This window comes from Excalfactoria chinensis, chromosome 5 (assembly GCF_039878825.1).
Source record: "Excalfactoria chinensis isolate bCotChi1 chromosome 5, bCotChi1.hap2, whole genome shotgun sequence".
Taxonomy (NCBI): Eukaryota; Metazoa; Chordata; class Aves; order Galliformes; family Phasianidae; genus Excalfactoria; species Excalfactoria chinensis.
In genome coordinates this window covers 52,695,391-52,721,261 of record NC_092829.1, presented here as the reverse complement: position 1 = coordinate 52,721,261, position 25,871 = coordinate 52,695,391, and the positions used below count along the sequence as shown (strand labels likewise).

At 36.4% G+C, this 25,871-nt stretch overlaps 1 protein-coding gene across 1 annotated transcript in view; it reads right to left on the bottom strand.

The window, feature by feature from the left end:
- Positions 1-25,871, bottom strand: part of ELP4 (elongator acetyltransferase complex subunit 4) — a 118,896-nt gene that overhangs the window by 31,543 nt on the left and 61,482 nt on the right. The window lies entirely within an intron of this gene.

Below are 25,871 nucleotides of genomic sequence, written 5' to 3'. Positions count from 1 at the left end.
TTTCTGGAGATTGCTCCTTTGTGGAGTTCTGGTGACAAGCCTCAACATTTTCCATCTGGACTGAAGGCCTCAGAATTGGTGAGTTTTTCCTTCTGGCTATCTATTTACCACTATTCTTGTACTTTTCCATCTGTATGTTACTTTTCTTGTGTTTTTCCACTGTCCATTGGCTAAAAAGAGAGTTACAGCCCTTATAACACCAAATTAAACACATAAAATCAACTAGTAGATGAGCGTTGCCCCAACTTTGGGAAGAGTTTTAGATACAGAAATAATTAACAGGTCAATTATTAAACTCTGCTTACCTTGTAATTTTCTACTTTAAAATATGTTATTAATTTACAATGCCTTTCGTGGCATTCAATTTACGTTAGTATACTTACACTGATATATTTTAACAAGATGATTATGTCAAAGGTTATCATCAACAGTTCATAACAAAAAGTTATGCTCAAAAACCCAACTTATTATTTATAGTTTAGACTGCATAATAAAGTACTAGCAACACAAAATGTTAATTAATTTCTAATTCTCTATTCTTTTATTTAGATTTTGTGAAGGTTGATTGGACTTGATCCATCATTTTACGGAAAATTAATTATTTCAAATACATGCACCACTTTATGCAACCTGCCTGATTTGCATTGAGGAAAATTCAGCAGAAGTAATTGAGGCACAAGCAAATACTGGCACTGACTGAACTCAATTTTCATTCCAAATTTCTGCAAAATCCCAAGACACAACAATATCAGATGCAGGGGGAAAACAAACAAAAGCAATGTGTAAAGGGAACATGAAGAGAGAATATTACAAGAATCAGAGAACAAAGGGATTGCAAAACTATTTTAGTGCCATAGATGAACAGTGAGGGCCTCATTCAGGCAAGGTGGAATAAGATATCATATGGCATCCTGACAATTGATGTCTTCATTTAAATGTAAGAATTTACATTCTAATTAGAAAGAATTTACATCTTAATCAGAGGCAGCTGTATTATCTTGTTACTGTTTTTTTCAAAGGTAATGAACTAAAGTACTGCTGTGCTTTTTCAACCAGAAACTAAATAGACAGCATACAGTGTTATGTTATAGCCTACCTGCTGTAAGCTGTTATTAATATTTTCAAAGACTAAATCCTAACAAAATCTTTTAAAATAAAAATTTTATTTGACATTGCTCGAACGATACTATAAAGACTTATTTAAAATATTTAACCGCTACCCTTTTTAACTTATATTTTTTAAGTATATGTACTCGGAAAGGTATCATTAATATAGCACTAGTGAAGCACACTTCCATTTTAGGTTTCACCTAATACGGCTTAGTATTGGGGGAAGAAATATTTGGGAATATTTCTATGAACACAACAGTACCATAGATATGTCTATGTGCTGTTTGTGCAATATATAAGGGAAAATTAGTTAATTATGAGCATTTTCTAACTCGTATAGATGCTGACTCTTAACTGAGGCTAAACTGCAATATTTTAGATGCTAGTCCTAAGGGCTGAGTCCTGCCAAAGAGCATGCAGCTGCTTTTAGATGCATTCTTCTGACTGGTGAAATCATGAATTGGGAGTTCAAATCAAGTATCATATTTTTTTTTTGCCTCATCCATAATTTCAAGAGGTTTGATGTCAGTACGCCTTATACAAATGCTATTAGAGCACTTTAAACATATGAGATTGCAGTAAGAAGACATTACTTCTTCCTATGAAGACATTAGACTTGGCCTGTGAAACTCCAAGTTCAGTTTTTAGCTCTGCAAAAGCTAACTCTGGAATTGTTTTTTCTTACTACCTATCACTTTGTATCCCCACGGTTGTAACATGTTTCCCTTTAAGCTCCTTACTCAGAATGGAGATGTCTCTGGGACATGATCATTTTATTGCTACATACAATACAGTGTTACTTTCAAGTATGGAACCTACTTCCATACTTAGATCAGTACTGAGTATTGAAGATATATGCTTAAACTAAGGGCACGAGAATAAAAAGTAGTCCTCCTCCTGTACAATCCAAAACATATTAAGTATCGAAGATACATCGGAAAGTTTGGCTATTATTGATGTTTATGGCTATGAGAGGAAAAGAGATTCTTGAAAACCCATAAGTAATTTTTGCAAGATGAACCTAAATGTATTCATAGCCCTTGAGAGGTAAAGCAGTCAAAGCACACTAACTGGACTCTGAGGAACTTTTTGATTCCCTTTGTGAATTGTGGAGAGATAGTACCACTTGCACTAGCAATGAAGCCAACCTCTTTCCCCAATGTTTGGTAATAATTCAAGTTTACAGCAAAACAGGAAATACCACATGATATATAATCAGAAATGGAAAGATATCTGACAAAATGATCAGCTTTAGCTTCTGTTATTGTTCAGATTTACACAACTGCTTTACGTGCCCAGTACTAATCTTGCTCTCTTTCAGATTAATGAGTCATATTTTTTACTGAAAGACACTGCTTTAAACTAACTTCACTTACTGCCACACATGTTGTGTATTGTTTTTTGTCACACTATTTCAATTTTTTACTATCATTCCTTCCCTAAACTAATGCTTTATTCCACTCTATCCTAAAACTAAGCTGCTGTTGTTTTTACAAATACAGTATTATTGCATGGACCCTGAAATCAATATAGCCAATGACAGCTTAATAATTCCTTTTCTGAAATGAAATCCTTACGAAACCGTTTCCTTTATTTAACCATCTTTTAACATTTCATTCTACATGTATTTTGCCATTTAATGATTCATCACTGCCAGCCTTTTTTTCCATAGGTACAGAAACAAGAAGATCTTTTGTTTCTATCTATGGTTATGATACCAGTAAATTTCTAAAACACAAAATTTCACTATCGTGCTTCGTTTTTTAAAACGCAATTTTTTTTTCCCCTTTGAGCAACACTGTTTCAAATACACTTCTCTGAGGGAAGCATAAAAACATGGATATGATATAGCTGCTCTCCACCCACCCTCTTATCGTAATTCTTTTTTCTTCAATTGTATGGGAGCGTTTTTGGTATTGCAGCCTGATTTGCCTGATTTTCTTTTTAAACATGACTATCTGTCTATGATTACCAACCTCCACAGTAAAAGCTCATTAGTAGATTTATTTATTTTTTTATTTTACAATCAATAATAATTTGCTTTTCAGGAAGTTCTGAAGGAGACTTTGTCACCACACTAATGATTTCAGACCTCCTGGAGGACAAAGGAGTACAAGGAACAAGCTTGATTATTTTCAGCTTGGTTGTGCATATTGTATCTAGTCTGGATCTTTGAAGATTTTTAAGTGTAAGAAATCAGCACCCAAATCCTTCTAAAAGGGGAGCTACAGGAAGACTTCTCACAGAGGTAGGATGCTGCAGACCCCATCAGTGGATACTAGCTTGTATTAAAAGTCAAGGTAGGAGTTCCTACTGCCCTACTACATATGAACAAGTAGAAAAGCTAAGTGACATTAGAAGTACTCCAAGTTGTAATTAAAAGAAAGAAAAAAAAACCACACACAAATTCAGGCATATCTCTGTTCCATGTTTGCCCATCTGCTTAAGAAGTCTTAAAACTGGACAAAATCACTTACTGCTTCTCATGTAAATTGAAAGATTAGTACAGAAATACGTAATGCATGGGGACACAGATCCTCGCCCTTCTCAACAGACACTGATTTCTTTCCATGGTCTTTCACAAATTAATAAAATCAATGACATAACTATCCTTAATTATATTTACAATCCTTCATAGGATAGAATAACATCTCTCATTTGGGGTTGGAGGATTATTTTTCAATTTAAGGCTTGAATTCCATTTCAAGTGATTAAAAAATACTAGAATAAAATGCATTATTTAATAATAATATTATAACTTTGTTTTAAAAATAGATATTCACTACCCTACTGCAACTACGATAACAAGGGTATTCTCTCAACAGATGACTGGAAGTTGAGAAGCATTGAAAAGTAATCCATGTTTGCTTAAGAATGAAGATCATTGTTTATCTATAATGATGTGAGTGGCTAGGAGAGCGCCTGACAGCAAAAACAAACAAACAAAAAACAACAACAGGTTGAAATTCAATAGAGGCATCTGGTAAAATTCAATATTCCAAAGTCTTACTATCCTACTCTGGTGAGGTAATCATGAATTTGAATACAATTTCATGATACAATTTATTTTATACTTCCACAAGTTCAGCCTCATTATTACATGTTCCGTTATGATGTTATAATTCATATTCACATTTTCTTCCTTGCATCTTATTACTTCTCCAGTGCCTCCCTTTTACATTAAACAAAAGTTACTCTTAAAAGACAGTGTCTTGTAAAGTTAACCTAAAGTAGAATTTTTTATTTACACTGTTCTAGGAACTATAGAGTGGTCCACTACTCTTGCAAATAATTTTTTTTTTTTTTTTTTTTTTTTTTTGAGAAAGGTTATAGTCCTAGGTCTCAAGTTGGTATTATAAAAGCAGAATGTATGTAATGTGCAACATTTTGAACATGGGATTAAATCTGGGATTAATCTAGATTTACATTTAAATTAACTTTAACATCAGCAGGAGTCCTGTGGTTAATTCTGGGTGCACAGGCAGGGGGGTTGACTAAGACCAGCTGAGAGTGAATCAGTGTGATTCTTATCTTAAAGTCAGGTTTTGTTGAGAATATCTAATTTAGTTATTGGCACCAGCTATTTGACCTGCACTCCAGCCACTTTGCTGGAGCTGGAGTATTAGTTATCTGAGGCAACTAATGAGCAGCATAGGACCCTAAAAGGCTTTAATACAGTGAAGACTTTTTTTGTGATTCCCTGATCTGGTCTGCAATTGACTCCTGTGGCTGGCATGTGAACCAGGATTGAAGCAAGATGTAGCAAATGCTTTTTCAGAGCAAGGGTTTAATGAATTTTTGCATTTATGCCTAGCAAAAAGGCCAAAGCAATAGACAAGTTTTCATGTAGTTAATCTTGAGATAGGTCTAACTGCCATTTCCACTCAAGACCTGCATGTACAGCCACAAGAACTGTCTGTAATTCATGGTGAAGAAAAGGATACCATGTGAATACTCCCTCAGTAGGTCTATGTAATTTGGCTGTTTTCAATCAGAGACTGTATGGGGAACATACAAGTGGTACCAGGAAAAACAGATCTAATCAAAGGGAAAATGTTCTTCAGTTAACAAAAAACTCAAATTGGAAATGGGATTTTTCAGGGAGTGTTTTGAGATTCAGTCTAACAGACTTTGTTTTCCCAGTCATTACATAATGATCAATTAATTAGCCTTTAATTTGCAGCAGCATTAAGAATATCTTCTTCTTTTCATGCATGCTACATATGTGCATACATCTCTTCATGCATTCTACTAAAAGCCCTGTATCTTCTAGCACAAGAAACTGAGAATATTAACAGAAGAATATTTGTTTTACAGATCTTGGGTGGGATTATATGAATCCTCTATCAAGACTGGGAGAGAAATTACTTGTATAGAAGTTTTTTAGACCCCAAAACACACTGGATATTTACTACCCATCTCAGTGCAAGCTCAAGACACCTACCTTAAATGGTGATCACTCACTGAATCACTATCTTTTTGTCCATTTTGGCAGTGACACAGCTAAGAAAAGATCGGGAGAAGTGAAAACACACAGCAGCTGATATACAAAGTTGAAAATACTGCTGAGTGAAGTAGATAGTAGTGAAGCAGCAGAAAGAACAGAGAGAAGTGGTGTATTAATATATCACATTATTTCAAATGATTTGTTGTATTTGTTTGATATTTCCAAACTCTTACCCAAAATATGCAGTTTGAGGGTCCCACTTTAATGTTTAATTGCTTTACCTCACTACAAAAAATGTTTGGTCCAAAACAGTGGCACATCTACTACTGAAGCTATTCTGTGCATTTTATGTCTAGGTTGTGTCTGCCAAAACACCATAGTAAGCAGCTCAAAGTGTAAAGAAAATAGATGTGTATATATATATTTTTTTCCAAAGACTATTTAAGAAGTATGTAGAAGACCAGAGCTGCTTATCTGTGCTGTCTGTCACCTCAACTGTCTTTATTGCAGAATACTGAAAAACTGCTTCACATTTGAGCTGAGACCTAAACCATATCTATCCTAACTACTGTGAAGGGCTCAGTTATTTATGAGATCTCACTGCTCTATGCTGGACTCACTTGAAGAGCTGGCCATGTGAGTGGAAGCTGACAGCAGGCACTTACGGCCTTCTGAACTGTCCCTGGAATGAACTTGATATTTGCTGTTTGATTTCATCCATGGACGTAATGCTCATTACAGATCAAATACAACATACGCCAGGTAGATCTAATGTGTGATCATGCTCAATCTTCTTTTCTTAATCACAACGTATAAGATTCTTTGCTACAGAATTAAGTCTAAATGCCTGAAACCAAATACGCAGGACATATAAGCAATATAATATTAATTAGTTTCTACTGATTTAGTCAGAAAACAGGAACAAAGTAGAGCTTAATTTCTAAAAGGTAATGATGTACACTGAAATGTTAGAATTTACTAAAAGCCATCCTGCACTGTGCCATCCTTCAGACTAAATGGACTGTTAGATTCATTCTTGACGTCACTGCTGAATCAGCTAAAAAAACCATGAATCCCATCTAGGTCAGGGACTCAAATGGCTCACCAAATACACTGCATCAGCATAAGTTCTTTTTGTCCTGAGCCATTCAGGACATGCGGAAACATCTCCCACTGAAGACAATATTCACTATACAAGCTAGCGTAGTTACCTAATTAATCAGATACTTTGGAGATGATCATATTATAGAGCACATAAAGAAAAAAATAAAAAAGTGTTTAGCATTAGCTATGTAATTCCTTGCAATATTACTAACAGTAACAATTAACAAAGGTAATATTTTTAAACTGGATTATATGTTAAGAATTAGAAAGCAAAATTTAGGTTAAAAAAAGTTTTAAAAGCAAACTGATAACAAGCTTTTTAAAATTCATAGTATACCTTCATATTACAGAGCTCATTTAAGCTTTCCTCTGCCAGTTACCACTGTCAAAACATACAGCAGTACTTAATAAGACAAGACTAGACTTAACTATTGACTTTCATAATGAAACATGAAGATAAAAATGAGGCTCGGTGTAATTTATAAGAGAGAAAATGATGTACTAAAAGCAAGACACTAAATCAATTTTAAACACCAAACACAATTTATGTCTGACTTTAAAACTCATCCTCAAAACATTAATCTAGACAAAGGCCAGAAACTGAATGAGGCATAATTTGTGAAACTGATACCTTTCATCACAACCTCTAGCTGAAAAGGTCATTAGATATATTATATCTAAGTGAGCAGCTTATCCCTGCTTCATTACTGATAATTAAGGCAAGTAATATTTTCTTGACAGTAATGTGTCCAGTAAGAGATATCGTCTAGTTTGCATAAACCAGACATTAATTACCAGAATAGTATCAGAGATAAAAAAAATTAAGTACCTGTGTAACATCATTTCATTATTTTTTCTTCATTTCCTTAAAGAATTAGCAGGCTCAGAAACATAATGAGCGTATTAAGAAATCCATTTCCAAGCATTTATTCAAATCCTTAGTACACATTACACAAATGTATTTTTTGTATTTACATAAACAGAAATGAAGGCACTTTGGAATACAAACATTATTTGAATATTTTGTAATCTTGCTTTACTAGAGCAAAATTTCTGGGTGAAGCACGGCGATTAAATGGCAGGTTTGTGTTTGGACTTCATTTCAAATATCAAGACCTTCATACAGAGAAACTCACAAATGATTCCAAATGACTCTGTCTTGCTTCACCCTATTTGCATAAATGGTAGTTCTGGTATACAGAATAGGCTATGCATGTCCATGTGACAATGACAAATTTGTCACTTAGCTCACAGTCTATTCAATAGTTTTCATTTCTCATTTAAAGTGTCTTTCACTATTTTTGAAAGCTATGTTGAACAGCACTTGGGAAGCAGAAAAAAGTAAGGTTCTATTAAACTGTTCTGCAGTAGTTTATTCGCTGAGGTATGTTATCAATTACGCTTCATTCTACCTACAGACAAATGTTATCTACAGAGATTTTGCCCTCAGTCATAACAACAAACAGCTGTAAAGGCTGTTGCCAATCCATGCCATAGAGGAGTCATAAAATGGTACCGTAACCTTTCAGTTTCTCTTGATTTCAGTATCTGTTAAAATAAAAATGCACATTTTACAATAAATTTTGAGGACGTTGTAGTGTAAGGAGCTTCTTTTTACCCTGTGATGCTTGTGAAACAACTGTGCAAACTGCCTGCAGTTCATGACAATACGTGGAGTTGCCAATAGTCTGTGTTGAAGTGAGCCCACTCAATGGAGCAGTCACAACACCATGCATGCACAGAGAGCCATAAAGCTCTGCCTCTATAAGTGGCTGCTACAGTCTCTCACGTGATCTAGTTTCTGCGTACAGACTTTTATTAAAAGCCCAACAGAGACGTAACCAAGGTAGGTGACATATTTAAAGAGAAAATGCACTTAAACTGGAAAATGCTGCTATTTCAACCTCAAACAAAAGTATTGGCTCTCTCACTGAGAACAGGCTATATTACTCTCTTTAATATTAGTTAACTGTCTTGTGGCAGGAATCAAAGCAGCACTTTCCACAGCAGACGGCCAGGATATTTATTTTGCCTTTTCTTTTGGATAAATACCTAGGTGTGGCCTGGTTACCTGCTGTATGGGAAACTGTTAATCACAGCCTGAACCTTTGATTAATCATCTGAGGCAAGTGTTGGGTCAGCTGTGGGAGCACAGGTGAAGGTAATTCAGCTTTGCTCCTGGAAGGGGTGGAGCTTGACTCCACCTCTCCTAGTTCCCATTTAAGGGCTGACCACCAGTAAGGCAGCATCTCTTTCTGGTGATTGTTCCTTTGTGGATTTTGGGTAACCAGCCTCAACATTTTCCATCTGGACTGAAGGCCTCAGAATTGGTGAGTTTTTTCTATGAATAATATTCTGGCTATCTATTTACAACTGTTCTTGTGCTATTCCAACTGTACGTTACTATTCTTGCATTATTCTAACTGTGCTCTTGCAAGCTAGAGTATGCAAGGTATTAGACACACCAAAGAATGGTTATTTAACAGCATTGGTTATATAGGCATTATAGATCTCACTTAGTAGGTAAAGTGCAGCATGCTATGCCAGTAAGCTTAGCTAGGTAGCCAGAGTTCAGGATTGCAGGTAATGGCTACATAGTTCTACTTGTGCTGACTCCTACTTGTCTCTGCTAGTTCCTTTGGCTCTCAAAAACTGTCTGATGTCAATGAAAAGATCACTGTGAAAAGTCTTAATGAATGGTATGTGAAGCTAAATCAGCTTTGTATTTTAATAACCTCTTTCTGCAAGAAAGCAAGTTGACCATACTTGCTATCAACAATAAATTAGTGACACAAGCAGGTACTTCTGTAACACTCGTGCCATAAAATACTTTTGCTTGACTGCTTTGAACTTGTTTAGAATCACAGTAAAATAGTGATCATCTCTTATTAAAGTTTACCTCTAACATTTAGATAAAACCCCAGACGACTGTCATATGTCAAAGACTGAAAATCTACACGGAAGTGACTGTAGAAGTAAATACACTGTTTTAACACTCTAGTAATGGAAAAATTCCTTGTTCTTTCTTGTTTCTGGGACAGACAGAGTGATGCCAATCATTGGCACCTGATGGACAAAACTAATTGGTTATTTTTCTTTATTCCATATATACTGAATGAGAACCTGAAGATGTTCTCGATCAGCCTCCAAAAACTCCCCAAAATAGAAGCTACACTTATAATGTGAAAACAGTTTTGCTGAGTTAGTGACATGCAAAACATTTCTCGCTGATGTCAGTAGGGTTATGGAATATCAAGTATGGTGCTGCAGATGGCTATTTATTTATAAATAATAGCTGTATTTCATAATGAATTATTCATATGTTGTATAATATCAACGAAAATAACTTGCATGTATCTCCTGAAACATTGGCTGTGTTCACTGCTGTTACAAATAATGACTTTACACATCTGCTTTCACTCTGTATTTTGATTATAAGATGATCTGAGTAAAAACAAAGTAACCTTCTGTGCCACATTTGTAGAATCAGTATGCTTTAACAGATCACGAAAGCCATCACTCATCATTTCTCCACAATTGCTTCAGCAAGTGCATCTTTGGGATGTGAGTATAAAATACCCATGTTTCTGCCATGAAAGCAGAGGTACAAAGCAAAGCCATGTCCACATTTATTTCAGTTTACAGTTTTGTGTATCTCTGCATGAAGAGGATGCAGGCCATATGTATGTTTTAGAAATGTGGTTTTTGTATGAATTTCACTGGATTATAAATGACCTATCCTAACTGAATTTTATATAATCAGCTATGAGATAGGGTTTAGTAGCTCTGAGATCTGGTTTAGTGGTTTATTGTAGCTACGGTAATGGGAGGATGGTTGGACTAGATGATCTTGTAGGGCCTTTCCAGCCTTGTGATTCTATAACAGACACTGAGAACACAAAACAAGCATCAGTCACTTTAACAGGTCCTTAACAAACTAATAGTCAAAAACTGATCCCAGAAAAGCTATGAAGATGGAGTTCTTAACAAAATGAGGAATCATCTTGTTATAATGTATACAGACAGTTTAATTTGGTTATTCTGATAGTTTGCTCGATGCGATCGTATCATGTAATTCTCCCACAGCTACTTGCTCATTTTATTAATGTTTTATTGTTCTCACTTTTCATCTATTTTTGATTTGGTAACCGTGACAACAGTTACCTATGATATGTTATTTTTCTAAGAGTAGGAGTAATAGGTATAATGGGATTTTTTTTTTTATTATTATTATTTTTTTTCCCAAATAAGACAAGTATTTTCAGAAGCCTTGAGACTCTTGGGATGTATTAAAGGTGTAAACTTATACTGTCAGATCCTCCCAAGAAATCTGCTTTCCACAACTTGCATTAGTTTAAGGGGGGAAGTTAGCATTCATTGCCTGAAATGCTACCACTATATCTTCAGTTTCTTCAAATCTGAATTTGGAAAGGGCAAAATATAAGTTCATTGTATTTGTAAGCTGGAAAAAAAAATAATCTCACAAATTCAGTCACAGCTGTCGGTTCTAAAACTAAACGTGCAGGTACATAATTACTTCACTGTCACATTAGAGTGAACGATCGATTAAACTCTTCTGGATGACTGTACAGAGGGTAGTTAAACAAGAGATGGAATCAGACTTAGTTTTAGATATAAAATTCTAAGAGATATACAACACTTCTCTCTTGGCACTGCTCACTTATATTAAGTGAAACGTTAAGCTTAAGATGTGTTTTTGAACACTAGGGAAAGGTTTACAGACTCCTTGAGGATGTTTATAGTGGGTTTGTTCTGACAGTACGAGCATGACTGTGTACTCCTCATGTTTCCACACCTTCCCCTGTGACAGATACAGAGGAGGAAAGGGACCAATACAATCCAGACAGCTTTTCAGCAGTTTTAGGGCATGTACTTGAAAACTGTTTTTATTTTAGGTTTTGACAAATGGAAAAATCATGTTTAAAATTCTGACATCAAAACCTACAATTTCATGCTTCATCTACACAACATCCCTTTAGATGTAAACACCATTTAAAAACAATTTCTCCCTTAAGTTCAGTGCTAGACATTTTTTCATACTAATTGTGGATTGAGGATTCATTTCTATTATTTGGAAAAAGTGTTTAAAAAAAGATCACTTTTTTAATGTAAAATCATGGCCACTGCTTAAGCTTAGTTGACTACTTTTCTACAGCACTCTGTATGGCTGTGCAGTATCTTAATGCTCGTGTGGAACAGCTGCACTGACACAATGGGCTGCAGACGTTTTTACTGTCCTAATAATCCACATATTAAAGAGTCCCTAAATACTCATTGATGCGACAGACCATAACAACTCCCTTGGAGCTGTTACAGTTTATCAGGTCAGTGATCTGCATACTGAGGATTCCCCAAGTACTCATTGACAGGTAGCTTCTCATATACACTTGTACTAAATAATAATTGCTTCAAAGGAACTGTTAAATCCCAGTTGCAAGAACAAATTAATTTAAAACCACTGAGACAGCGCTTTCGTTTTTCTAAAGATGCGACAAATCTAGACAAATCTACTAGACAAACCAAGACATCTGAGCGGAACAACTGTTCTCAAATATTACAGCTGTATGGCATTGTGGTTACAAATACCACGCACCCTGCCTTTAGTGAATTGCCATCACTGCCTTTCTGCTAGGCATAGGTGACTTCTAACCTGTCCTCCTAACCTGTTAGAAAAAGACTGAATTTAAAACTTGTTATAAAGTTAGTCATGTTAATTGAAGCCTTGCAATGGTTATGTCTCACATCCTCATTTTCTGTATTTAGAGTTGCTATCTTTCCTCATATCTTAACCATATACCACTGAACCACGACTACTTTCTCTTTCACATCTTAGCAAGAGTTTAGCCTTGCCTTATCTGATCCCATTAATCTTCTGCTCTAATGTTTTCTCTCACTACATTTATGCTCTATAGATAGAAGGCAAACTCGCACATCACAGAAAGAAGCCTCTGCATCTAACAGGACATGGACTGATTTATTTGCTTCCACTCACTGCATCATCATGCATGCACACAAAAGATTCAAACCCTGGACAACTTTCTGGCTTCATCTGAGTTTCACATGAAGGCAAGCAGGGACGCATCAACAGCGCCTATTCAGGAGAACAAATGACAACATGGACACTACCTACAGTCAAAACATACCTCCTCCAAAGAGAGTAATCCAGAAGAGAAGGTTGATTCTCAGTGTTAGATTAGATTACCTTGGACTCTATGTCCATGGTATGATAATGCCGTCCTCTACCATTTAGTATAGGGGCTGGTAATTCCAGTAATCACTGGAATTCTACAGTGCCAAGTCTGATATTCCTGCACAGTTTTCTCCACTGGTCTTTCAGTACTTTGAGTATTCTTTATAGCCCGATCAAGAAACAAATCAGTTACATTTCATTTTCACGTTTCTTGGTTTTTATGACTCATTTATGTTCCAGCTGGCAGGACGTGTGGATCTCACTGACATTGGTTGTTGTGTGTTTCTGAAAACACTCTTCATGACTATCATGTTTTTAAACCACAAAAGGCTTCAATCAAATTTACATTAACAGTCAGGGTAGTCACAACATTCTTGCACATAACTCACCAAGTGGAAGCTGACAGACAAGCCAAGGAACCGAAACAAGAGGCGGAAGAAAACAGGTATCCAAAAGCCATTAACAGATCCACAGCTTTCCTAATCCTAGCTATGACGATGGACACCAGAAGATACAGTAAGAGGTAGTATGATAAATCCTAATAGTATAACACTTGTACTTAGACACTGCAAACTCTGTTTGTATGATACTTTTAGGAAAGAAGTTGTCACAAATTAAGATGAAGACAACAATTCCTCCCTTAGAACACTCTTAGTATGCAAATTTGCTCCTCAGACCATGTAATTTATCCTTCCCTCATCAATACCTGAACTGTTTCTCTGCAGTCTTACTCTTTAAAGTCTTAATAAATCCAGGCTGGATTTAGACTGGACATAAGAAGGAACTTTTTTTCTCAGAGAGTGGTCAGGCACTGGAATAGCCTGCCCAGGGAGGTGGTGGAGTCACAGTGTTCAAGAAGCGTCTGGATAGGGAACTAGGAGATATGGTTTAGGGGTTTTGTGTAGGTATTGTAAAGGGAGGACGGTTGGACTAGATGATCTTATAGGTCCTTTCTAACCTTGTGATTCTATGATTCAGGCATATTCTAAACACTATTGCAAAGATTGTTTTCCTAGTGTGGTCTTTTGGTCAGGAACACCAGCCTCCCTCTGTTCATCTATTATCCCCATTTCTACTATGGAGCAAATATAAGCCTCTTGACTTTAAAGTTTAACATCGCTTTAGATATCACCTCTTAGATAGCAATACTTTGCTTTTGTTTGTTTTTTGTTTGGGAAGGTCTTATGAAAACTTGCAAAAGTATCTCGTTATACTCCTTCAATAATATGTTAATAATTTTCTCTTCTATGAAAACCTCTTCTTTCACTGAACGTACATGCTGAGCTAATTCAAGACTTAGGCTACGCTGATGAAATCCTAACACAGCAAGTTACTGACTTTTGCCTTTGCTTAAGAAGATAAGACTGACAGTATTAGCCTGAACAGCTCTTGCAGTCTCATCCTAATAGAGCTGTAAAATGCTATTCTTTCTGCAGCCAAAGGATTAGAGGCAGGGTCAGAGTGTGTGTGCTGCAGGGGTTGGTAAAGATTTAGAAGGCAGCATTACAGAAAAAAAGAGACTGAAGGTTCCTGAGAGGATGCTGGAGAGGGACAAAGTCTCAGGAAAATGAACTTTTACAAGAGAGGGAGAGAGCCCCATCTCCAAAGCATGGGAAACCACACAGCTTTTGTGTCTTCACCTAGAACAGCCTCACCTTCTCCAGTATTCAGCTTTGTCCTTGACAAATTTCAGTTACCCCAGAGTTCTCTGCTAACTTCCCACTGCCCTTTTGCTTATCTCCAGTGTCAAGTCTTTACCTTTACTGTGCAAAAATGAGCTGATAAAGGAAGATAGTAAAAACATTGCAAAAGGGATGAAAAAAATGAGCAGTCATTAATCTGCTGAAGGTGTAGATAAATACACATTAAAAACCAACACTGAAAAACACCGGTGGTGTTTTTAATGGCAATAACAATAATTTGACACTTTTGCCCCGTGAAGGGGCTTCAAGGAAGAATATCTGAACTTTCAAAAGAAACACTCTGAAGTAAATACTTGTAAAATGTAGTAAGACTTAAACATAAAGTTGAGATAGCAAAATCAAACCAGCAGAATTACAAACTTAAGAATTGGAATGAAACATAAGGAGCCTGTACAGCAAGACAATAAGAGTTAGTGGTAGCCTAGGCTGTTGTTTTTCTTTGTTTAATATGCTGAATAGATCGGGAGAAGGAAAGAATAAAAAGTTATTCTTTTTCCTTCCTATAGTTAGTTAGATTTGCATAACAACATATTTTGAATAGAAATTTCAGCATCAGACTACAAACCTATTTAAGCTAACCAAGGATGCCAAATGGTAGAACAGAAGCTGCTGCCAGTTAGAACAGGAGAAATCTGTTGTCCAGCTATGATATGGGACCATGGAGACTCCCTTAGCCTTAACCATCAGAACAGAAGACAGAGACAGTTCTAGTTTTGATGATAGACTTCTGACAATAACTGAACCTGCTTCCGTTTACGAAGTGATATGTCATTCTTAATGCTGAATAGCATGTTCCTTTCAAAGAAAGAAGTGGCCTACTTCAGCAATGAGATCTACTCATCATCTGTGCTGTTGAATGGGGCATGGCACAATACCAAAAACCCTGGAGTTCTGTAAGAAAGATGGGAGAAATGGGGGCAGGGCTCTGGACTGGTAACTGATAGAGAACTCAATAACTAGTGAACCTTGATCAGACAAGGATAATCATCGTTACTAGAACCCCTCTGCCCTACTTTCAAAGACCTTATGAATGAGAGGAAGTTCAAATATGGCCACAAAAACCAGAAATGTGTTCAGAGACACAGAGCAACACCTCGCTTAGAAATACTTCTGGTTGATTTCCCAGGCAAATGGATGTTTTGTTTGAGTCCTTTACTCAGTCAGGCAGTCCATAGCCCTTACCTCATTTGATGAAGCTTTCCAACCCTGGTCCAGCAGGTACAGCATTTACTAGACCACCTCCAAACTTGCAGTGTCCCAGCCCAAAGGTCATTGCTTCTTATCAAATAATGTCACAGAGTACCCCTGTCTGGCTAACATAGAGATAAGAATGAAATTCTATGCAAACATTTCCTGCTGCTCTGACTTCTAGACTACTACCCAGGAATTTTGTTCTCTGAGAACCAGAGCTGATGTGGAATTTGTGTGCAATTATCCGTCTGTCAGTTTGTGTTCTCCACTCTGGCGCAGAAACACAGCTTAGCATAAGTGACCTGGCTGAAAGAAGCAACTGAAAAAGCCTTCAACTGAAGATACTGGACGTGTGTATCACCACTTGAACTTTTCAAGGAGTTGCTACTTCTAGAATGAGGGTGGGCTTGGCAGCTTTTTATGTTTAAGGTCCCTAAACATTATTGCACGTGGAGTATGTGTAGCAGCAAAAAGACAAAATGAACTGAACAAGTAACGGTGACGGTATCCATAACCCATTCCTTTCATATAATGCACAACAAGATTTGATGGTACTAAGTAGGCCTGCCTCCAAAAAATGCTAAAACAAAAAAAGAAGGTGAAAAATCTAAAAAAGGGAAATGGTCCGTATATTTCTGTTGAGAGGGAGGGAGGCATTTTGATAAAACACTCAAATCAGTAGCCCTGTATCAATATAAGTGGTTGGATTGATATGTTTTTCTGTTCTTTGTGATGGAAGCAAGTCTTTGAATATTCATGAGGAACAGGCTTCAGTCTGTGCAAAAAGCTTTTTTCTGTCTTTGTCTTCACGGGCTCCGGGAGGAAGCAAAGACATCTAAGGATAGGCCTAGAATATTTAATGTTATGTGGAACTTTCATCAATTGTGGAGCTGAATGAAACAATTCATCTAACAGTAGTTTTGCAACCAGAGATTGCATTTCTTTTGGCAAATCAACACCAGCAAGTTACAAGGACTTCGATGTTGCTAAGGAATTCAGAAAATAGTGGCAGTGCCTGCAGCATTTGACACAGCTTGAAGCTCTGGATGTCAGTTGAACTTCCATCCTGAGGCCAGAGAATCCTCCTTTGAGTCCCTTTGACATAAGACTGACTATCTGGTTTTCTTTTGTTAATGAGTTCATATTCATAGCAAGCCAAGAAAGCTTGGTTGCAAATCAAGTGTAGCAGTAAAGAAGTGAAAGCATTAATCCAGCTGCTAAAGACATTCCTATTTCTGGAGTCCTTGTTCAAAGTGCAAAATTACTTGGATTTTCCTATTGTGACTCCTACAACGATTCATCAAAGCGTTATGAAGGTAGACAGAGGAATTCAGTGTCACCTGTAGGAATCAACTTTTTCTTTGAATCATTTGGCAGCAACGTGTCTCTGAGATCATCAATATCAGAACCTTTAAGCTCTGGCTAGCTTTGCTTTTGCCTTGTCTCAAAAATGATGGCAGGGAAGAAGAATGGCTCCAGTGCTGTTGAGGTGAAGGTGTGACAGAGAGGGAAACTAATTTTCATGCCAGATGCTTCAGGGTTCTTACTTTTGCAGAGACCACAGGGAAGATAATTGGTTTGACTCACCAAGGCCTTCTGAAAATACTACAGAAACACTTGCTGAATTTGATAAAATTCCTTGCCACCCAAAAAGATGTCTCTCTCTTTAGAGAACATAGACATATGTTCTTTTTTTTTTTTTCCCCAAACAATTAAGAAATTAGTACGTTTGACACATTAGAGCCATTTAATGTGATGTCTGTTTGGACAGTTTTCACAGTTGCTCTTGTGGAAAAAAAAACTGAAAAGAGTATCAGCTGAATCCTTTGGGTCAACTTTGCAGACACTGAAGTATCTCTGTCTTAGTTGAAGATGTAGTGCACCCCACAGAGAGGAAGGTGTCTGCACATAGTAGAGGGGTCGGAACTAGATGGTCTTAAAGGTCTCATCCAACCTAAACCATGCTATGATTCTAAGATCCCCTATGGCAAGCAAGGTCTTCTACTATTATTTTACTTTCAGATGATCTTATTTTTCCTGATAGGTGTATCTTTTAAAGGCAAACCAATGGGATGCTCATGCAACTTTCTGTTGATTCCATTTGCACAAGCTCAAACAGGGGCTGCTCAGTCTCAAAGACAGCAGTTTCTGCAGTACAGATTTGTGTGAGTAGCTCTTTGTTTGGAAAAAGAAAAAGTTTTTTTTGGCTCAATTTTTATGTTCTATACTTTAGTCAATGGAAAGTTTTAGTTAATACTTTTCTAACATCTGTCACATCTCAGGAGCAGCAATTACATGTGGCTGATGAAGTATTTTTTGAAAGATGGATAATACGTAAAGTTTCATCAACATGGCAGAGAGAATTACATAGTCTCTTCTATAAAAATTATTATTTTTTTAAGTGGAAGTTTAAAATCCATTCTATTTCCAGTTTCTGAAAGCAATAATTTCATTTCAAGTGGATTTTAAAATTATGCTTCTGTAATACAAAGGCATTGTAATGATCTCTTCATGCCGCTACAATAACAAAGCTGTTATGAATCACCACAGTGCGTGTAGATATGGAAATTGATGGGGAAGCCTTCCTTGAATTACAGACTAGATTTGCATCAATTTTATCTGCTGTTTATGATGTTTTTGTGTCTTCAAGAATTCTTAACAGTAGCTTCACTGCTGTCACAACTGCTATAGTTACTTAGGATGTATGAATATCCATAGGGCCTAGCAATCTCAATTCTATTACAGAAGGATCAGAGCCAGATTACAATAAGCAAGTTTACTACTCACCTTTAATCTTAAGAATACACAAAAATGTTCAGGTAATACTTAATTTGAAGTTGGGAAACATACGTTTACTGGTCTTGCAAGTAACAAATTCATCCTAATTGAAGTCTGCCTACAAGGATCACCTTCACACACAAATCTGTGATCCCTGCTGTTTGTTGCACCGCGATACATTAAAAGCAACCCTTATAGTTGGCGGTGAAACAAATCTATTTAGATTGTAAATTTCCTCAGCATACAGTTTCTCAAAAGAGGAAATATGTTTTTAAAGCGTGAAATGCCATGCACAAAGGACAGACAGGTCAGGCAGGTGTTATGATCCAGCTCGGGCACTACTGACTTTACTTCCAGCGGGAAGGCCCATTGATACTACTCCATTTATGAGTGCCACACTGTGTGCTACATTAGAATGCACAAGCACTTAAAGATGATGTCAGGCAAGGTTTAAATGCCTGAATTATAAATATGTTTATGTGTATCACTGAAGCAACATGAAAATACATAGAAATCCTTTTTTTTTTTTTTTTTTTACTAAAATGACTTTTTTTTTTGGCCTTTAAATATGCAGTGCTATCTAATGATCTTATTTATGTAAATATTGATAAATTACTTGGAGAAAACTACAAATAACCAAACTTTCACCTTTATTCATCAATATGCAATGTTCAATGACTAACATAACTGCATGTAAATACATCTAGAGGTCCTAAAGTCAGAACTAGTTGGCAATACAGGCATTGCTGGATGTGTGTGGATGAATATAAAATTTAAGTATATAAATCTGACAAGATAATTTTTAATATATATATTTATATTTTTAATTTGCCTTCAAAAACAGATTTATTTCTCTCATTTTAGGTAGCTTCTCCTTTTCTTTACAACATATACCTTACTCTAATACCTATTATGATATACAAAATAGTTGTACTACATACTCATGTTTAATTACCTAAATGACAGGAAAGTACCACATGGCAGGAAATCATGCTTAAAATGCAACCAAATTAATCAATATTCAGTCATTTCAAAACTCAGATCTAAGATAAATACAAGAGGCTTTTACCAGCATGTATCAGGACCATATGACCTATTTGCTAACAAAACTGGTGCAGGTAACAGTTAGAAAGTATTTTGATCACTTCAGTACAGAGGTTTATAAAAAAATCTTTGTGTTAAGACTAACTGTTAGGGAATATGGTCTACAAACTAAGTCCTGAAAGTACAGATAGGTAAGTTATCATGTATTTAACATAGTGATGCTTCATTTGAGCAATCTGTTGGCTTTTTTTTATTTTATTTTTTTATTATTATTTTTTTTAATTGTAACTATTTCTTCTGATGTGGATAAGAACTATCATTTATGGTCATATAGGAGACAGGTAATTATGGCAAGTAATAGTGTAATGCTCTTAGGGCATAGGAAAGAATACCCAAGAAAATCTCAAATCCAGAGTAAGGACTGAATAAGTGATTTTTAAGAATTCATAGTTACTACCCAAAGGGAAAAAAAAGAGTTCTGGAATCATGTAGAAACAGAATAGCTACTGCAAAGAACATGAGCATACTGAGACAATATGATGCAAACAGCTGTGGTTATGTTTTGGCGTTCTGCTTGGGATACCAGCCCAATAATTGGCAATACTGTTTCTTGCATGCATGAACACTTGTTTAGAGATAGCTCCATCCACACAGGGCGCAGTGTTGGTCTCTTTCTCTCTCTCTCTCTCTCTCTCTCTCTCACACACACAGAGACACACACACACACACACACACACACAAAGAAAGAAGACTGAGAACAAAATCAATTATAATGAACATTGATGGTAGGACAAAAATTATGGATATATTTAGTGCACTGCCACTGTAACAAGTCAGGTGAATGTGGCTGTGTGGCTAAGCTATTCTTCCTTACTTTCAGGTCAGCTGGTTAGTAAGAATAATGATTTATGTATGCAACAAGGTCCTGATTCTTCTGGACATGTAGTCTGTAAATAGTACAGAATGCATGAGACCGACATTACTTAGCTTCCTCCTTCCAGCTAAGATCAATGCAAATACTATATTCAGCTGCCAAGTATTTGAAAAAGATTACTGATGCAGCTTGAACCTAATCAGCTGAATGAAAGCACTAGAAAAAATGCATTTCAGTTTTAAGAAAGGAGAGGAGCATGACTTGATGTGTCAGAATCAGGCAGATAGTCACGCCTTTATGAGAAAACCAATGATATTCCCCTTTTCAGCAGCAGCAATGGACTGTGCTTATTTAAAAGGACAATTTGACCGCAGATCTTTATGCTTCTGTTGAAAGACACAAATACGGCAAAACATGCTGTTACAGAAAGCAGTGGGAAACTGATATATGTTCCAGAATGCAATTCTTCAGTATTTTCCATTTGGATTATCAAAACAGTGCATCTTTTAACTCAATACACTGGAGCTGTAACAGAAAACTACAAAGAGATAATTCCCCCCTCCTAAAGGAAATTTTATTATACTAACTATTCAGAAACTTTGTATTTAAATGAAGTAATTAGAACTGATTAAACAAATCATAAACACTATCAATGAAAGGCAGTATTGCTGATGACATGCACTATTACTTAGATGATCACTATAAAAGCAAGCTTTTCGTATAAGGACAACCACTATAAAAAAAATCAGAAAGCTTTCTTACTCTGAAGACAATTTGAGTAATTGTAGCCAGAAATAAAAGGTCTGTTTTGTCTGACCATATTCACGGAGACAGCTATTCAAACCGGTAAGTATACACAATATGAATAAATCTGTAAACTGAAAAATAATTAAAAGGTTTATTATGTGGCAGAGCAGATTTTCCTTTGTCATTCCTTCTTAATTTCTGTATTAACAAAATGCTCCAAGCAGGTGTAAGCTTTGGTAAAGGTCAGCACAGAAAGAGGCATCTTGTTTGATATTTGACTAGCGTGTGGTCTATTAATAGCGTTATGTTCAAACAAACAAAACATGACGCTTTAAATACCTCTTGAATTTTTAATCTCCTATACATTCAATATTGCATCAGTTAAGCCTAGTGAAGGAGTTTAACAGTTGTAATGAATTAAAAACCAGAAAACGTTTCACAAAAATGAAGTGTTTTGGTTAGGAGAAAGCAGCAGCTATGTAATTGAAAACAAGGAAGTCGAAGGGAAAAAAAATCTCTCTGCCTATACATGCTCTGCTAAAAGTCTCTTGACACAAATAAAAGGATCCTCCCCAACATATGGAAGAGCTGCTATGCCCTTCCGGGGATGGTCTGTAGCTATGTTCACCTCAGGCACGCCAAGGAGAGGTGAATTGTCAAATGTAATTTCAATCATTGGGTGGTTTGGTTGAGGCAGATTAGTTGTACGCAATCATGATAGATAGTTTATCCCAGCCCCAAACTGCCGCTTGGGAAATCTTGCACGCAAACGAACAGAAACTCAGTCATTATTAGTGTCAAGAAGGTATACAGAGGCAAAATTTGGTTGGCAGCCAGGCAAGATGAATCAAGGCGAAAAAGTGACCAATTGCATGTTCAAAATGGAAATTGATAGGCATGTTGTAGTTTGGAAAGATTTTAAACACCAGAAAAAGTCATGCATTATTAATTATTCAGAGATAAATATTTAAAACGTCTTTCTCTATGGAGAAATACATTTTTTTTTTTTTTAAGTCAATGTAAATTACTTGCGTAGTGTCCTAATTTTAAAGCTCCATCCCAGAAGCTGCCCTGTGATATTTTAGAGCAGTCTTATTACGTAATGTTAAATAATCCCTTCAGTAAAAGTATTGCAAATCAAAAAATCATTCACCAAATAAGCATTTTGAAGACAAAAGGTACACATGTGTCGTTGAATTGTTTCTAAGCAAAGTACACTCCAGAACTCCTCGCAGCAGAGTACAATGCTAATGTTTATCACCTCTACCTTTACAAAGGTATCTAAATATTTAATGGGCAAAACAGTAAAATCCACTTGTGTGAGCAATCACAAGTCTTGGCTCTTTAATAAACAGCAAAAAATTGCTAAAAGAGAATGTCCTCAAGTTTCATTGCCTGAAGTGATATGCTCTGACAAATCTAACAGCTCTTTCTGTGTCATTCCTAATGCACTTGTCACTCAGTATTATCCATCCTCATTAATGACAATGGGAAAGTTTATCTTGGGAACACGTTTTAAATCATCCACTCTTTACAATGGGACCATGAAATCTCTTACAAAACATGAGGCGGGAACAACTCTGACAACAAAACCCCTTCCTGGCAGCTTTACTCCTAATTCCTGTTCAAGGAATAATGTGTTTATCATACAGCCATACAGAACGATATATTAGATGAAACTTGAAACAAGAATAGCTGGTTTGATTTTTCAAGATAGGAAGTATTTTTACAATATTTTTATTATGCTGAAAACACTAAGTCTTTTAGGAATATAATTCTGTGTGGAGCCGTTCAAAGCATCAGGAATCTCCTGCCACTTACTTACTGGTATATCTGCACATATTCAATATTTATGCTGTCTTTCTCTCTATCCATTTTTAAAGAGAATTAAAGGAGTAGCTAAACCTCTGCCAATAAGGTGACAGGAAGGCTATTTTTAGTCTGGATGATGTAGACTGAACACAAACAGCCCATGGCTATGGCACTGTTGAGGATCAGATCTAAACACAAACATTACATCTTCTTATTAATCCCTTATTTTAAACAGTAGCAAGAATTACACATTACTCGTTCATGTCTCTTAATAACACTCATCCTGGAAGCAGAACCATTCTTCCTTGTATTACAGCAGCCATAACTCACATAGCTCCTCTCATTACTCTCTGGTAGCAAAAGGTTTTTGAAAGGGCATTTGAGGCAGCACGGGAAACCTGCAATTCACACAGAATTATCAAGTCTTATACCCAGAGGTGAGAAGTACTGGTTAAGAAGTGTAAGTTGTTAACTGAGGATCTTCAGACTGCAGACCTGAGTCTATGACTGTGGTGATTATCGGTATAGGAGCACATTACTAAAAACCTAATAATTAGAGAAGAGATGCAACCAACAGATAACAAACACCACCTAATAAACGAGATGAAGATAAAAACCTGTGTTTATTTTATACTTTCCACACTGTGTCAAGATAGGTACAGGCTGTGGCTGGTTTCAGGAGGAAGCCTTACTTGGCTTGATCATGAGTGCAGACTGCTACTGCACCCTGGCTAGTTTTTCCTCTTGTTCATCTAATTGTTTGTTGTCTTGCAAATAAAAGCAAGAATACACATCCAAAAATCATAGTCTGTTGGAACACTGTAGGCCTTGACTAAGAACACAGGAGTGCAGCTGCTGTGGTTATGCCTGTTGGGCAATCACAGCTCTGAGCCAATGGCAAGGCATCATGCAGCTATTATTCAAGCACATCACGTGTATTTTAAAAATATATATGTAATTAAGGCCCACATATATTTCAGTTATCTGATGGAAACTTAGTAGCAGGCCCCTCAAGATTCAGCTATCACGCTCAAGCTGCCTATCTCAAGCTTTTCTGCACAAGACTTTTTCAGAACAAGTGAATGCAAAGATGCTTAGCAAGGCTTACTGAAGACCTTAACAATTTAAATACTAAGTCAATTAGGTTATTTTAAGAATAGCGAGCACTTTTTAGGTGCAAACAGAAATGTAGTTCTCTTGTGCAGAGAATTCATGTGCCCAAAGATCTGTAGTTCAATTAGGTAGAAAATTCAAGTCTAGCTGTTCAACTGTTACTTGGCCATGCCAGACAAATCCAAACATTTACTCTGAAGGAGGTAATGCTGAGAATCAGGGCTAAGCTTCTCATAAGACTGGAAATGCTAACCCTTAAGCTACAATTTTCAAACTTGAAATTAAAACCATTCCGAATTTGTTTGATTAAGCTTGTTACTGGCCACAGCAAATGTTTTAGTCCATTTCACTGTTTTCCCTCAAAATGACGTTTTAACCCTTTCCAGGTTTCAGATGAGGCTGTCTTACAGTTTCCTAGTTTTCAGTCCCTTATCTGTTTAGGAAGATATATAATGAAAAATACAACAAGCAGTCCTGAAAGAAGAAAACACAAATAGTTGCCCAGCTCTTTTGGTGCAGATCCATGAAGTAATCTTATTCCCATTTTTTAAGTGACGGTTCTGGACTCCCACATCAATACATTTCAGTGAGGTCCAGGTATGACATAGGTCTTTGACTGGGAAAATGTGACTTTCTTTTTTATTGTCCTGCCTCTAAATATACACATAGAATCCAGAGATATATTTTACTGTGTAGGATTCAATCAGGATTGAATCCATTATTGTTTGTAAAGTGAGACTACCATGCAATTATGAAACATCATATTTTTATTCTAATTTGGTGGCATTTTACAGAACATACAATGAAAGCAGAATTCAGTTCCTGCTGAGAACTACTATGTGCTGCTTAACTCTTTTTGCTTTTTAAATAGTCATGGTCAGTATCTTTCCAATATATCCACAGACCTTAAAGAAGCACTATTTTACTGTGTATGGGAAACTGTTGATCACAGCCTGAACCTCTGATTAACCGTTTGAGGCAAGTGTTGGGTCAGCTGTGGGAGCACAGGTGAAGGTAATTCAGCTGTACTCCTGGAAGGGGTGGAGTTTGATTCCACCTCTCCTAGATCCCATTTAAGGGCTGACCACCAGTAAGGTAGCATCACTTTCTGGAGATTGCTCCTTTGTGGTGTTCTGGTGACAAGCCTCAACATTTTCCGTCTGGACTGAAGGCATCAGAGTTGGTGAGTTTTTTCCTTTAGATTACCTTTGGCTATCTATTTACCACTATTCTTGTACTATTGCAATTGCACATTACTATTTTTGCATTATTCCACTGTACACAGGGCTAAAACAGAATACTTGTAAATAAGATTATTTGATCTTTGCCAACCAACACAAACCACCTCTTCAGCCTACCTTTCTTCTAGTGCTAAGAAACTGGGAATATGTCAACTACTTCAGTTGTCTGGCAAATACAAGATAAATTGACCTGTTTATTTACAGACTGAACAAGGCCAATCCATTTCATGCTGCAAAGCTGACCCTTAACACAGATACTGTGAATGAGCAGTCCATTACAATATGTACAAGTGACCTTTAATTGCATTAATGGCTTTGTTGCATGTTCCTTCCACTGCGACAACACAATTATGGAATAAATATTTCTAAACAACATAATTATTTAAATGCAAACATATATGAGCTTAGTCTACTAGCAAGGAACTGCAGATGTATTATGATTTAAATGCCAAAGTTCTGAAATATTGAATGAAACCCTCATGTTACGCTTGTAGAA